The following is a 12,046-nucleotide window of genomic DNA, read 5'->3' as shown; positions in this document are numbered from 1 at the left end:
ACTAACGTCACATCCAATACAACACACAGGGCCCACTGCCCACTGTGCGCAAACACAGCCATCCTATAAAGTCCTGCAGGAGCAGAGACCCGCACCATCAGTCTGAGGCCCACTGTGGCCACCCCCCTGTAACAAATACACCGGGGACGTGCATAGGATCAATCGCACGCTCTGCGTAGACATCCCTCCCACACAGCCAGTGACCGCACAGGCACAGAGGAGGGTGGGGTAGGTGGGGTGGGTGGGGTGTGGTGGGTGGGTGGGGTGTGGTGGGTGGGCCTTGGCCCTGCAGACAGAGGAAATCTTGGGTGTCTGGCGGATGAGCGAGGGCTGCCAGTGAGAGGCCAGCATTCCTCGTGAAGAGAAACCTGGCCTGGCTCTTCAGTTAGCACCACAGGGTGCCCAGACCAGGGCTGGGGACACCGGTGAGGCTGAAATGGGAGATGGGCGCAGGTGGGAAGGAGCCAAAAGACAGGTCTTTTGAAGCTGTCTCAGAAGCTGTCAGCTCTGCAGCAAAAAAGGAAACAGTGGTTGCCTCCCTCTTCCTCTCCAGGAAGAAAAGGGGCGGGGGGGGGGAGGGGGGAGGGGAGGGGGAGGGGGAGGGGAGGGGGAGGGGGAGGGGAGGGGGAGGGGGAGGGGAGGGGAGGGGGAGGGGAGGGGAGGGGGAGGGGAGGGGAGGGGAGGGGAGGGGAGGGGAGGGGGAGGGGAGGGGGAGGGGGAGGGGAGGGGAGGGGGGTTGCTGAGAAGCCAGAGCAGAGCTGTCTCCTAACCAATGCCCAACAGGGTGTCTGGAGACCCCAGGCCTGTCACCCTGGCCGGTCCTGTGAGCCCAGCAGGTCCTGTAAACAGTATTACTTTCTCTATGAAGAGGTTGCTAAGCACTGCCCAGGAGGACCGAAGCCCAGCTCCTCGTGAGTCTGCTCTCTAGGGAGTGGTGTGTCTTCCCGGGGAGATGGTCTGGCCCTTCAGGGGCACGTGCCATGTCACAGGTCTTCGTACCTCCAGTGCTTTCTTGACACAGTGGTGCCACTTGCCTCAGCGGCATACTGAAATCCCCAGTGGGACTTTAAAAATACCGATGCCTCGATCCCACCTCTTCCACCTAGTTTCTGAGTTAATTGGTCTGGGAGGGCGGCCCGGGCACTGGGATCTTAAAAGCTCCCCCGGTGATTCTTACATACAGCCACAGCTGAGAGCTGCTTGACTGCCAGGTCAACGTGAGGCCTAGTGCAGAGGTGCCCATTTGTTATATCAATGAGAGAGTCAGTGAATGAAGGAATGAATGACTTAGCTGTGTGACCACGGGCAGGTGACTTAGACTTCCCTCATCCGCAAAATGAGGATTATGCCGCACTGACTCTCTTAGCATGAAATTGGTGAAGTCTCAGTCAGGGAAAGGGTTTTGGTTTTCAAAATGTGGTCTCCAGACCGACAGGATCAGCATCACCTAGGAACCTGTCAGAAATATAAACTCTAGGGCCCCACCCCAGACCTACTGAATCAGAAACTCAGCATGTTTTTATGCTGAGTTCTTACCAGCCCTCTCTAGGTGATTCTGAGAACCACTGCTTTAAAGGAATTATTCACACTGTACTGCAGTTAAGTTAGTGAGGCCTTCAGAGCCAGACTGCCGGGTTCAATCTTGGCTCTTCCATGCAGTAAACTACACGACTTCACTCTGTGCTTCCGTTTCTTCACCTATTAAATGGGGGAAATAATAGTGCCTAATACATAGGGTTATTGTAGGGATTAAATGAATTAGTACTTGCAAAGCCCTAAGAACAGGGTCCAGCCCCTATGTTTTCGATAAGTTTTAACAGTTATTATCTATCTGTGATCACTGGGGTGGGGGAGAGGCATCACAAGCAAAATTTTCAGGTAACTGAAGCCTACCCTCTTTAAGGGACAAAATACTTTCTATTTTAAGTAGTTTTCTAAATTCTGTTACTATTTCCAGTCATAAAAATAACAAACATTTTATAGATTCTTTCTTTGGTAAAATACTCTGAACTCATCTCTAACATCTTAAACTCTGACCTCCTGACTGACAGCCTGGCTTCTGCCCCACCAACACCCCAAACCACTCTCCAAGGGCACCAGCCCCGACTCGGCACCGCAGTCACCCTGAAGCCTCGGGCTACCCCCATGTTAGGAAGGCCAGACGCCCTTTGTGTCTGTGTATCTGCTGCTTAGTTCTTTTGTCCCCTACCCCTGCCAGACCATCGGCTGTCACTCTGCCTGTCAGCACGCCTGTCTTGCGCAGTCTCACCTGCTTCTAATACGCTGTTTCTGCCAAAGGCTGTAAAGCCAAATAACCAAGCCTGACAGAAGAGTCCAGAGCAGAACACGTGGGATGTCAGCGAACACACAGCCTCTCCTGTGAGTGAAAGGCCTGGGTTTTCACACGCAGACTCAGTGTTCTCTACGCTGGCTGCTTGAGGGCCTTCGAGGCTCACCTGCCATTCGGCAGTGCCCTGGAAGATGACTTCTGGGTGACCGAGTGTCACTTCATCTGCACAGTCTCGTCTGACTTACTAGTAGTAACCGTGGGCCCATCCGTTCCGAGTTTCTACTCAGATGACTAGATCCTGTCCATTCTGTCTCTGGGATGCTTGGTGTTACTGACGGAGACCATCTCAGGGCATTTCACTTCCCTTAGTGAAAAGGGAAACCTCTTCATTCAGAGGGGGAAACTGGGGCCCTGGCAACCCACTCAGCTTCACACATAATCACCATTAGTCCCTCTGCTGCTCAAAGCTCAGTACTGTCTCAGGACCTGGTCCTTAAGCCTGTCCTATGGCTCTGGGGGCCACGCGGTCACTCCCACAGCCAGCCAGACCACCTCCAGGCACCTCAGCCTCCCTCTAAGGACAGCCACAATCTGGGTCCTCCTCAGCGCTTCACCCTCACCTTCCTCTCACCCTCGCCCTCTCCCCAGCACTCCAGGCTCTCACTCTCTCAGGAGGATCTTCCCACGGCTCCCTGCCCTCATCTCCCACAGAGCCTTTACTTATGAAAGTTTCTCCACCATCTCCTCCACCTTCCCCATTTCTCAAAGTCCATCGTGAGTTCCACCTCCTTCATGAAGCCTTTCCCCAAGACCTGCGTGGTAACAGAGTGCAAAGTCTAAATCCCAGCTCGGACTCTTTCTTGCAGTCTGACCTAAGGGAAAGTTACTCGATTTTTTAGATTTTCCACCTTTTGCCTTATAATAGTACACTTACCTTATGGGGTTGTCGTGAGAATTAAAAAAAAAAAAATAGTGGGACTTCCCTGGTGGCACAGTGGTTAAGAATCCACCTGTCAATGCAGGGGACATGGGTTCGAGCCCTGGTCCAGGAAGATCCCACATGCCGCGGAGCAACTAAGCCCGTGCGCCACAGCTACCGAGCCTGCACTCTAGAGCCTGCGAGCCACAACTACTGAGCCCGGGCGCCTAGAGCCTGTGCTCGACGGCAGGAGAAGACATTGCAATGAGAAGCCCGCGCACCGCAACGAACAGTAGCCTCCACTCATGGCAACTAGAGAAAGCCCAAGTGCAGCAACGAAGACCCAACACAACCAAAATAAATTAAAAAATAAATAAATTTATTAAAAAAAAAAAAAGAAGTACATGGAAAGCACCTAGCATTAGGCCTGGCAAATTGTCGGTAGTGATTCAATTATTATTAAAAACCAAGGTGTAGTGAAAAGAAAAAAACCCAAAAAAACCCCAGTGTTCACTGTCTATACCTATACATCAGCACATATGCATGGTGGTTCTTGAGTATACTCGACACAGTGCTCTATTACATACAGGGGAGTCACATACCATGTGGAATTAGATTCTAAAGTCAGCATGTAAGGCAAAAATAGAATATAGTCAAAATTACTCTTAAAAATCCCTAAACTTGCTCACAAAGTATAGTACACAAGGGTTTGTATACACCATTCTATATATCTGAAAGCATAATGTATACAGTCATGTACAGCATTGAATAAAAGTATACAAAATACAATGGTTATAATTTCAGACTACAGTAATATATAGTTTCCTACACAACCACATACAGGTATCCTCCATTTTTTGAAGGTTTGTTTTATGCCACTTGGCTTTTACGAAAGGCATACATTAGTACCTGTTTCCGATAAGCAAAAGAAATCTGAAGAGGATTTTCGCTTTTACAAAAAAATCCTAAGAACAAAAATAGTGTCCAGTGTTTGTTTTGCAGCAAGCGTTATAGCGGCAGGACACACGCCAGGCAGCACTGCCAAGCTCCTTCCCCAGGAACTACACTCAGCATCTCAGCATCAAACTGTCATAGCTTTGGGCTTCCCTGGTGGCGTAGTGGTTGAGAGTCCGCCTGCCGATGCAGGGGATACGGGTTCGTACCCCCACGTGCCGCGGAGCGGCTAGGCCTGTGAGCCGTGGCCGCTGAGCCTGCGCGTCCAGAGCCTGTGCTCCGCAACGGGAGAGGCCACAACAGTGAGAGGCCTGCGTACCGCAAAAAACAAACAAACAAAAAAGACTGTCATAGCTTTGAAGTGAATCTGTATGTGTGCTTTATCTCGATTTTTAAAAATGCATCAATTAGCAAAATGTGCCTTAAGGTCATTGCTTCTTTACTTTGCACCATTTCAGCTTCCAAAAGGTTTCATAGGAACGCTGTACTTTCGGATTGCGGGGGGGAACTGTAATTGAATTTATTGAAGTTTAATGAGTATATGCCATGACTAAACTGATGTTTTGATGGTATTTGTGTCATGTGTTTAAGCCTTCTCCCCCTGGAGAACAGGGACGATTTTCTACTTCCTTTAGATACCATCCTACTCCCCAGAACCAGGCACATAGTAGGTGTTCAATAAATATCCATTGGATTTAACTAACTGACCTGAAAGGTACATGTGTAATTAGCCACGCAGAAAAGAATGGGGAACAAAGGAATATCCAGATTGAGTAACAACTTCAACTACTCTGCTCTCCCACATTGGTAGTGTTGGATGAGTGAAAGGGCCTTGGCTCTGTTTCCGGCACTGGGTTAGGCAAAGTGGTTAAGCAGAGCTGGGAGCACGCTAGACAGGAGGCTCTGAGGAGTAAGTCCTTTACTCTTGCAACTAATGATGATGTGTAATACCTCACGGTGAACACTGCGGGGAAGCACAATGCCTGTTTTGGGGTTTTTTGTTTTTTGTTTGTTTCATCCCCTTACCACTAGACTGTGAACTTCTTGAGGCTGGTTTAGAGGGAGGTAGTTTGTAAAACATTGAGACTGAGGTTCTAATTAGCATTTTAATGAAAGAATACTCCTCTGACCCGATTTGTCTTTCTAGTTCCCCTTTAAATCAAAACTCTTAAAAGAAAAGGGGGCGGGGGTATAAACACTGTCTCCATAAATGGATACTAATTATGTAGTGCTTGTGTTATGACTAATTTGCAATGTATAAAGTGTCACTAATAGAACTCTTTATTTAAGGAAGTTGGGGGGAGTCTTGTTTCCAGCGCTATGCTCTCAGGGCTGGGGAGGGCCTGGAGCATTTATTTATGCTTCCTGGAGACTCCCCACCACCAGACAGATGCATTCTTCGGGATGGTCAGTTCAAAGGTTTCTCAGCACCTGTGCCTTCCCTCTGTTGGCAAGGATTAGCCTTTATTACCTTTTTTTTTTTTTTTTTTGGTGTGTAAGAAATGTCTTCTCTCCTATAAAGTAACAGTGTAAGTGTGTCAGTAGACAGTGACTGGTACTCCTTGAGATACCAAGGTTTTTTCTGAAATTTCACTGGGCATCAATAACCAGTGGTGGATCCCAAAGGAAGGGAACAGACCCTCTTGAAGCCTAGGGATGGCCGCAGGGAGGTGGAGGAGGTCGGAGGAGAAACCCGCCGAGACCAAAGGTGCAGGCGCAGGGATGGGCCCAGACAACCCTGCCCAGGAGTTGCCTCGCGGGGTTGCGGCCAAGTCAGCCCCCGGCCCCGCCCCCAACCCCTGAGGCCTACGCTTCCTGGCCCCGACGGGCCCCGCCGCCAGCGCAGGGGCGGAGTCGGGGGCGGAGCCCGGCCGGCACATGCGCCTGGAAGCCCGGTGTGCACCCGCCCTGTAGTGCCGCTGGAGCCCGGCAGAGGGCGGCCGCCCCCTTCTCAAGGGCCAGCCGGCGCCCAGGCCGCGGGATAGCACCTCCTTGGGGTCGCCCTGCCGGCCCCGCCCCCAAGAGGCGTCCCCTGGGAGCTGGAGGCTGAGGGGGGCAGAAGCGGCAAGATGGCCTCTCCCTTTACCCTGGAGGGATACGTCCAGAAGAGGCAAAGATGAGCTCGGCGCAGACTTTGCTTTCATCACTGCTCCATCCCCACAGCCCAAAACAGTCCCTATGTATAGCAGGCACTCAGTAAATGCTTATTGATGGACTAAAATGGATGAAAGGATGACTTCATGAATAAACAGAAGACTCCAGGGATGCCTTGAGCCTGTGTCGTGGGGAGAGGTCTGGGACAAGCAATCCAGGAGGGTCAGTGGGCTCGGAGTGGCCAGCCCCACATCACTGCCCCAGAGGTGGTTACTGAGGCTTTGGGCTCCCCCAGCCCCTGCCTTGGCACACCCAAAGGTTTGCTCAGAGCCTGTTGACACCACACCATCTCGTGGGCACAGAGCCCAAGCAGGGAAGTCTGGGCTTGTCCTCTCTGAGAAGACCAGGAGACCATCCCCTCGAAGTCAGGTCCCGGCTGCCTGCGGGGACGGACCACCTGACTGGTGGCTCCAGTAGGCCTGCTGCTCCCTGAGGACTCTCAGCTGCTGGGGATTTCCTCCTGGCCCCCGGGGACTTCCAAACTGCCTCTGCTTGCCAAGCTCCCACAAGGCCCAAAGCCAAGGGCCAACCTTGAGGCTGGTTGTCCAACGTCCTCCACCCTCCTGCCCCAAATCCCACCAAGACTTGGGGCACTTCTGAGTCTACTAAACGCACCATGCGTGATATTCCCATTCCCACCCCCTCTGGCAGACAGGAGAGAATAAGCATAATGAAGAAGCGTTCTTCTCTTTTTCACATAAACGACAACTCTTCTCTATTTCCAGAGGATAAAAAAAAGGAAACCCAGTTTAAGGGTCAGCCACACCAAGTTAAAATATCAGTACGGCCTCCCGGAGTGTGAGTTAGAGGCCTGTGCTATTTATTCTCAGAGACACTCCTTTAGACAAGTCTCAGTGTCCTCCAAACACTGGATATTCAATAAATGTTTGAGGATCTGTGTGTTCACCTCTGGAGGCCCCTGTTGGGCTTGTTTCTAGCACTCTTTGAAGTCAAAATAAAGCACAGACCCAATCTCCATAGAAGCAGGAAGGAAGAAGCAAAAGCTTCTACTTTTCCTACTAACCCCCCACCTCTGCATTGACAACCCTGGCCAAATCCACTGGGGCATGCGAGCACCTGTGCATTACCAGGCTGGGCAGAAAACATGCCTGGCGAGCTGGGGAAGCACTGCCCCAGTTGTGGTGGCACACGGCCAGGGACCCGTTGGCCCTGGGGCATCAGGATTCCTGAGTTGGTGAAGTGTAGAAATTGCCCGAGAGAACAAGCCTTCCTTCCTGAGAGGAAGAGAAAACATCACCCTCCCAGCCTCACCAGGGGGACGGCAAGACGAGACGAGGTTCAAGAGCACCCCACCACTTCTTTCTGAATGAGCTGTCTAGAGCCGCACTGTTCAATACAGTAGCCACTAGCTAAGTGTGGCTATTTAAATTGAAACAAGGGAATGCTTCTGATTAAATTAAAAATGAAATAAAATTTAAAATTCAGTTCCTCAGTCACACTGGCCACATTTCACGTACTTAATAGCCACGTGTGGCTAATGGCTACCAAGTTGGAAAGCACAGACTATCGAACATTTATCACTTTGCAGAACTTTCTACTGGACAGGTCTGGTCCAGAGGATCCCCCTTTCAGCTTGTCCTTGTCATCCTTGCCGAATACTCCTTCAGGTGTTGTCCCTGACCACCTGCTGTTCTGTCTCACCCCTGCCCCAGAGTCTGCTTAGACTCCTATCCCCATGTGCCATGCCTTGACCCCCAGGCCTCAGAAAGAAGTGGGGGAGGGGACGGTAGCCACACTGTAACCCCCAGCCTGGGAGCAGAAGCCAGATGCAGAAGGGCTGAAAAGGCAAGGCTGAATGGAAGCCAGCCCCCACCCCAAGGCATCCCAGGCCTGGGAGAAAGCCCCTCAGTGCACACAATCACTCCTTGTTTCTGCAGAGTCTCTGGGCCATGCATGGGTAAGACATCTGGAATGTAGTGGCCTGAGGGCTTCCCCACATCACCCGCTGCTGGACTCATCTCATGTTAGTGCTCCCAGAAAAAGAAGTGCCAGCAGAACCCTGAACTTTGAAGAGCAAATAAGGCAATGAAGCCTGGTACTGAACAGAATGTTAGTTCTCCCACAGGGTAGTGGGGACCATAACTGGACACCTGCCTGTGGTGCCAGATGGATAAAGCAAATGAGGAAGAGGGGGAGGAGGACGTGGTGGGGAAAGGCCTCCGGGGCATGCTCACCTCGCTAGAGAGGCTCAATCGAGCTCCCCAGGGAGGAAGGAGGGACCAGGGCACGGATCCGACTGCTATCACATTCTACCACCGGCACTTAATTTGAAAGGTTTTGATACAACAGGAGCTAGAAAATCCAAGGTGGGAGCGTCTGGGGAAGCTCATAAGTGTGAGGGAGGGAGCAGAGAACAGACCCGGGAACTGGCAGGTCAGGGCTGCCTCTCAGTTCTGTGCCTCAATTCCTGCTTAGCCCTAATCCACGTGGGCTGTCAGAGACAACACAGGTGCGAGGAAACACAGTAAGCTGTAAAGAGACCACAGGAAAGTAGAGTTTGTTTGTTCAACTGGAAAACAAATAGGAAAGAAGTCTGGTCGTCGAAAGGTATCGTTATCAGCCAAGAAGTTGACGGAAGGAAATCACAGGCAAAGTAGCACAGTTTTGAAAACTGGCATCAAACAGATTCGACTGGATGTCCAGGGCAAAGCAATCCCACTCTGAGGCTACCATGCGGCCCTGAGTAAGCTTGGGGACCAGTCTGGGCCTTATTTCCCTATCTCCACCTGGAAGGCGCTTTGGGCAAAAGCACCATCCTAAGGAGAAGAGTAAAGCCCACCCCACCCTCCATGAGCTGAGCTGAGTCGCTAACAGGCTGTGGCGTTCCTGTGGGCAGATGACCCATCAGGCTCCCAGGCACCAAGTGCTTCTCAGCCCTCAGAGACACATCAGTGATGATGACAGTAACACTATTCTAAGCGATTTACATGTGCTGATTCATTAATCCTCAAAACAGCCTCACAAGGAAAGTACTAGTATTCTTATTTTACACATGAGGAAAATGAGGCACAGAGAAATCAACTTGCCCACGGTCACCCAGCTGGTCAGCGGCAGAGCCAGGATTCAAACCCAGGCAGTCCGGCTCCAGAGTCTGTGCCGTGCCCAGTACATACCAATGGATCAACAACACATACACAATCATACACAACTCCCGATTTGCGGGCCCTTCTGCCTATGCTGGCTTCCTCTTCCTTCTCCTCCCCCAAATGAGCTGAAAGTATTTCGTACAGCCAAAACCAGCCTTCCCATCCAACTTCTATTTGCCAAGCATCTGGTTCTACAGCAACAATAAGAGCTGCAGTTTGGGGATTTTGAAGGGAATGGGTGGGGAGGGAAGATGGGAGACCCTTTATAGCAGGGGCTCCTCTTTCGGAGGCACAGAGAGAGACCTCAGAACCAGTGGTCTGGACTTCCCTGGTGGTCCAGTGGTCAAGGCTCCGCGCTTCCAATGCAGGGGGCACGGATTTGATCCCTGGTCGGGGAAGTTCCACATGCTGCATGGCGCGGCCCCCCCAAAACACCCACAAAGAAAACAGTGATCTAAGGAAGACACAGGGGCTGGGTGGGGAACCCAGGGCCCTGATAAAAAACAGGAAAGCCGTGCCTTCTTCTGCCCCAGAAACCACGTCCTCTGGTTTGTGGCCAGCCTTCCTCTGCACAGAGAAGGTGAGGGCTGGTTAGAAGGGCTGGAAGCTGATGGCAGAAATGCTTTGGAAGGGTCTGGGTGAAAAGGACAACCCAGACTAAATTCTGCTGAGTGTGTGTGTGTGTGTGTATGTGTGTGTGTACGTGCGCCAAGCCATTTCCAAGCTGGGTGTCCCGTCACAGAGCCTGGTTCTTCTCCCCAGGTCAGGGCCAAGAAATAATGGGTGGGGGCAGGAAACAATAAAGAAGCCCTGGGAGAGGAATGCAGACAGGCATCTGTGTGACTAGGCAGGGTGGCTCACCTCCCACGACGGAGGGTGAGGGCCTTTTACCAAGCAAAGGTGTTCAGGCTGGTACCCCTCACCTTCTCCAACCCTAGGCCTCATTCCCACCTGCCGCCCCCAACCTCATCTAAACAAAAAACTCCTGTCATTGTCCAGAAATCCTGAAGCCAGAATCAGGATCACTGCAGTCTGCCAGAGAAATGAGGGCTCCTCCAGGCAAAGCCAAGTGCTACGGGGAATAAGGATTTTGCTGGCCACTTGATTCCAGGAAGACAGCCCACAGCCGTACCCCAGGTTTCTCAGGCGGTGCGCCCAGTTTCCCTCTCGCCTCTATTGACCTTGATGCATGGCCAAGTGAGTGGGGCCTCAGCCTTACCCTGTGCCCGTGTCCTTTAGGTAACCTAGGCCGCCTGCAGAGGAGGATGCAAGGCTGTGCCAGGCCCAGCACAGGCTGGGTGCCCTGTGCCTGAAGCGCCAGGCACACAGGCTCTCACAGCCTGGACAGCTCCAGGTGAGATAGAAGATGCCAGCCCACCCAGGGAGGAAACCTTTCACTGCTCCGAAGCCAGTGCTTCTGCAGGCGGCTCCACAACCAAACCAGTCCACGGATGAGGGACCTGGGGGTGGGCAGGGACAGGATGCAGGCCGCCAGCGGGAACAAGGACATTGTATCAGACCCCTCCCCTCGCCTTGTCCCCGGAAGGCTCCACCGGACTCTCCAGACACTTTCCCCCTGATGGGATGGGGCTGGGCATGAAACTGGGTGTCACAGAGAGTCATGACCGTCTCATGCTGCCTGACAGTGCTGTCACTGCTTGGCCTCCAGCCCATGCCACTCCGGGCTGAGATCTATCTTTTCGCAGATGTCTTCTGTTCTAGAGAAAGCACAGGCTCCCAGATCACAGTGGTGACATCTTCAGCCTTTCTCCTCCACAAAACCAAGCCCACAGGGTGACAGGAAGCAGGTGCTCCTCAAGGTTTCCTGACCTCCTGCCTCGAGTGTGCCAAGGCTTGGGGGACACTGGCACCTGGTCCCTGCAGCCCAGAGCCAGGCCCCTCCCCAGCCTACCCCACCTGCAGCCCTCTTCTGCCCACAGCCGGGGCAGCCTCACAGTCCTGCTGCCAGAGAAGGGAGCCCAGGAAGTGCCCTGTGAGAAACCTCCCTCCCTGTGGGTACCCGCTTGCCCTAGGACCCGACAGTGAGAGAAGCTGGGCAGGGAGGGAGGAAGTGAGTCAGCTCCTTGCAGAAATGGGAACTGGAGGGAGGAGCCAGCAGAATGGAGCTCAGAGGGCAGAGGGCACAGGGGCTGGAAAGGTCACTAAGAGAGGGAACCAGGCCCTGGAGGTGCTGTGTGGTCCACAGAGTGGAGGACGGATACAGGTGACAAACTCAGCGATGCTACCTCCTGCCGAGGCTGGGTGGCCCCTACAGGTCCGAGAACCTGGGTCTGGCAGGCACAGCCCCACCTGAGGATGGAATCGAGGCAGTACCCCTTCCTGATGCACTTACCGTCTGGAGGAAGTGAGGCCCTGTGGGATACGGCCAGCCACGTTCTCGCCTCACTGAGGTTGAGTCTCTGGTCCCCAAGGCCTCCCGCTGCCTCTCCTGAGCCCCGCAGCTCCAGAAGCCCAGGCTCCCCCTGGTCTGGCCCAATGGGGAGACAGATGTTTGCATTTCCCAGAGAGGATGGGAACTGAGTCCAGGCCCCAAGAGCAGAGCAGCTGGGGCTGCCCCGCATCTGCCCCCGCCCTCTCCGGCAGCCCCTGCCCCTTCAGGAG

General features: G+C 52.9%; 1 protein-coding gene across 5 annotated transcripts in view; it reads right to left on the bottom strand.

The window, feature by feature from the left end:
- The window catches only part of MYO18A (myosin XVIIIA), a 95,582-nt gene that overhangs the window by 62,363 nt on the left and 21,173 nt on the right, over nt 1-12,046 (bottom strand). The window lies entirely within an intron of this gene.

Source organism: Grampus griseus, assembly GCF_964374135.1.
Source record: "Grampus griseus genome assembly, chromosome: 20".
Taxonomy (NCBI): domain Eukaryota; kingdom Metazoa; phylum Chordata; class Mammalia; order Artiodactyla; family Delphinidae; genus Grampus; species Grampus griseus.
Note: the sequence above shows the minus strand (reverse complement) of the source record. Positions and strands in the feature narration are given on the sequence as shown.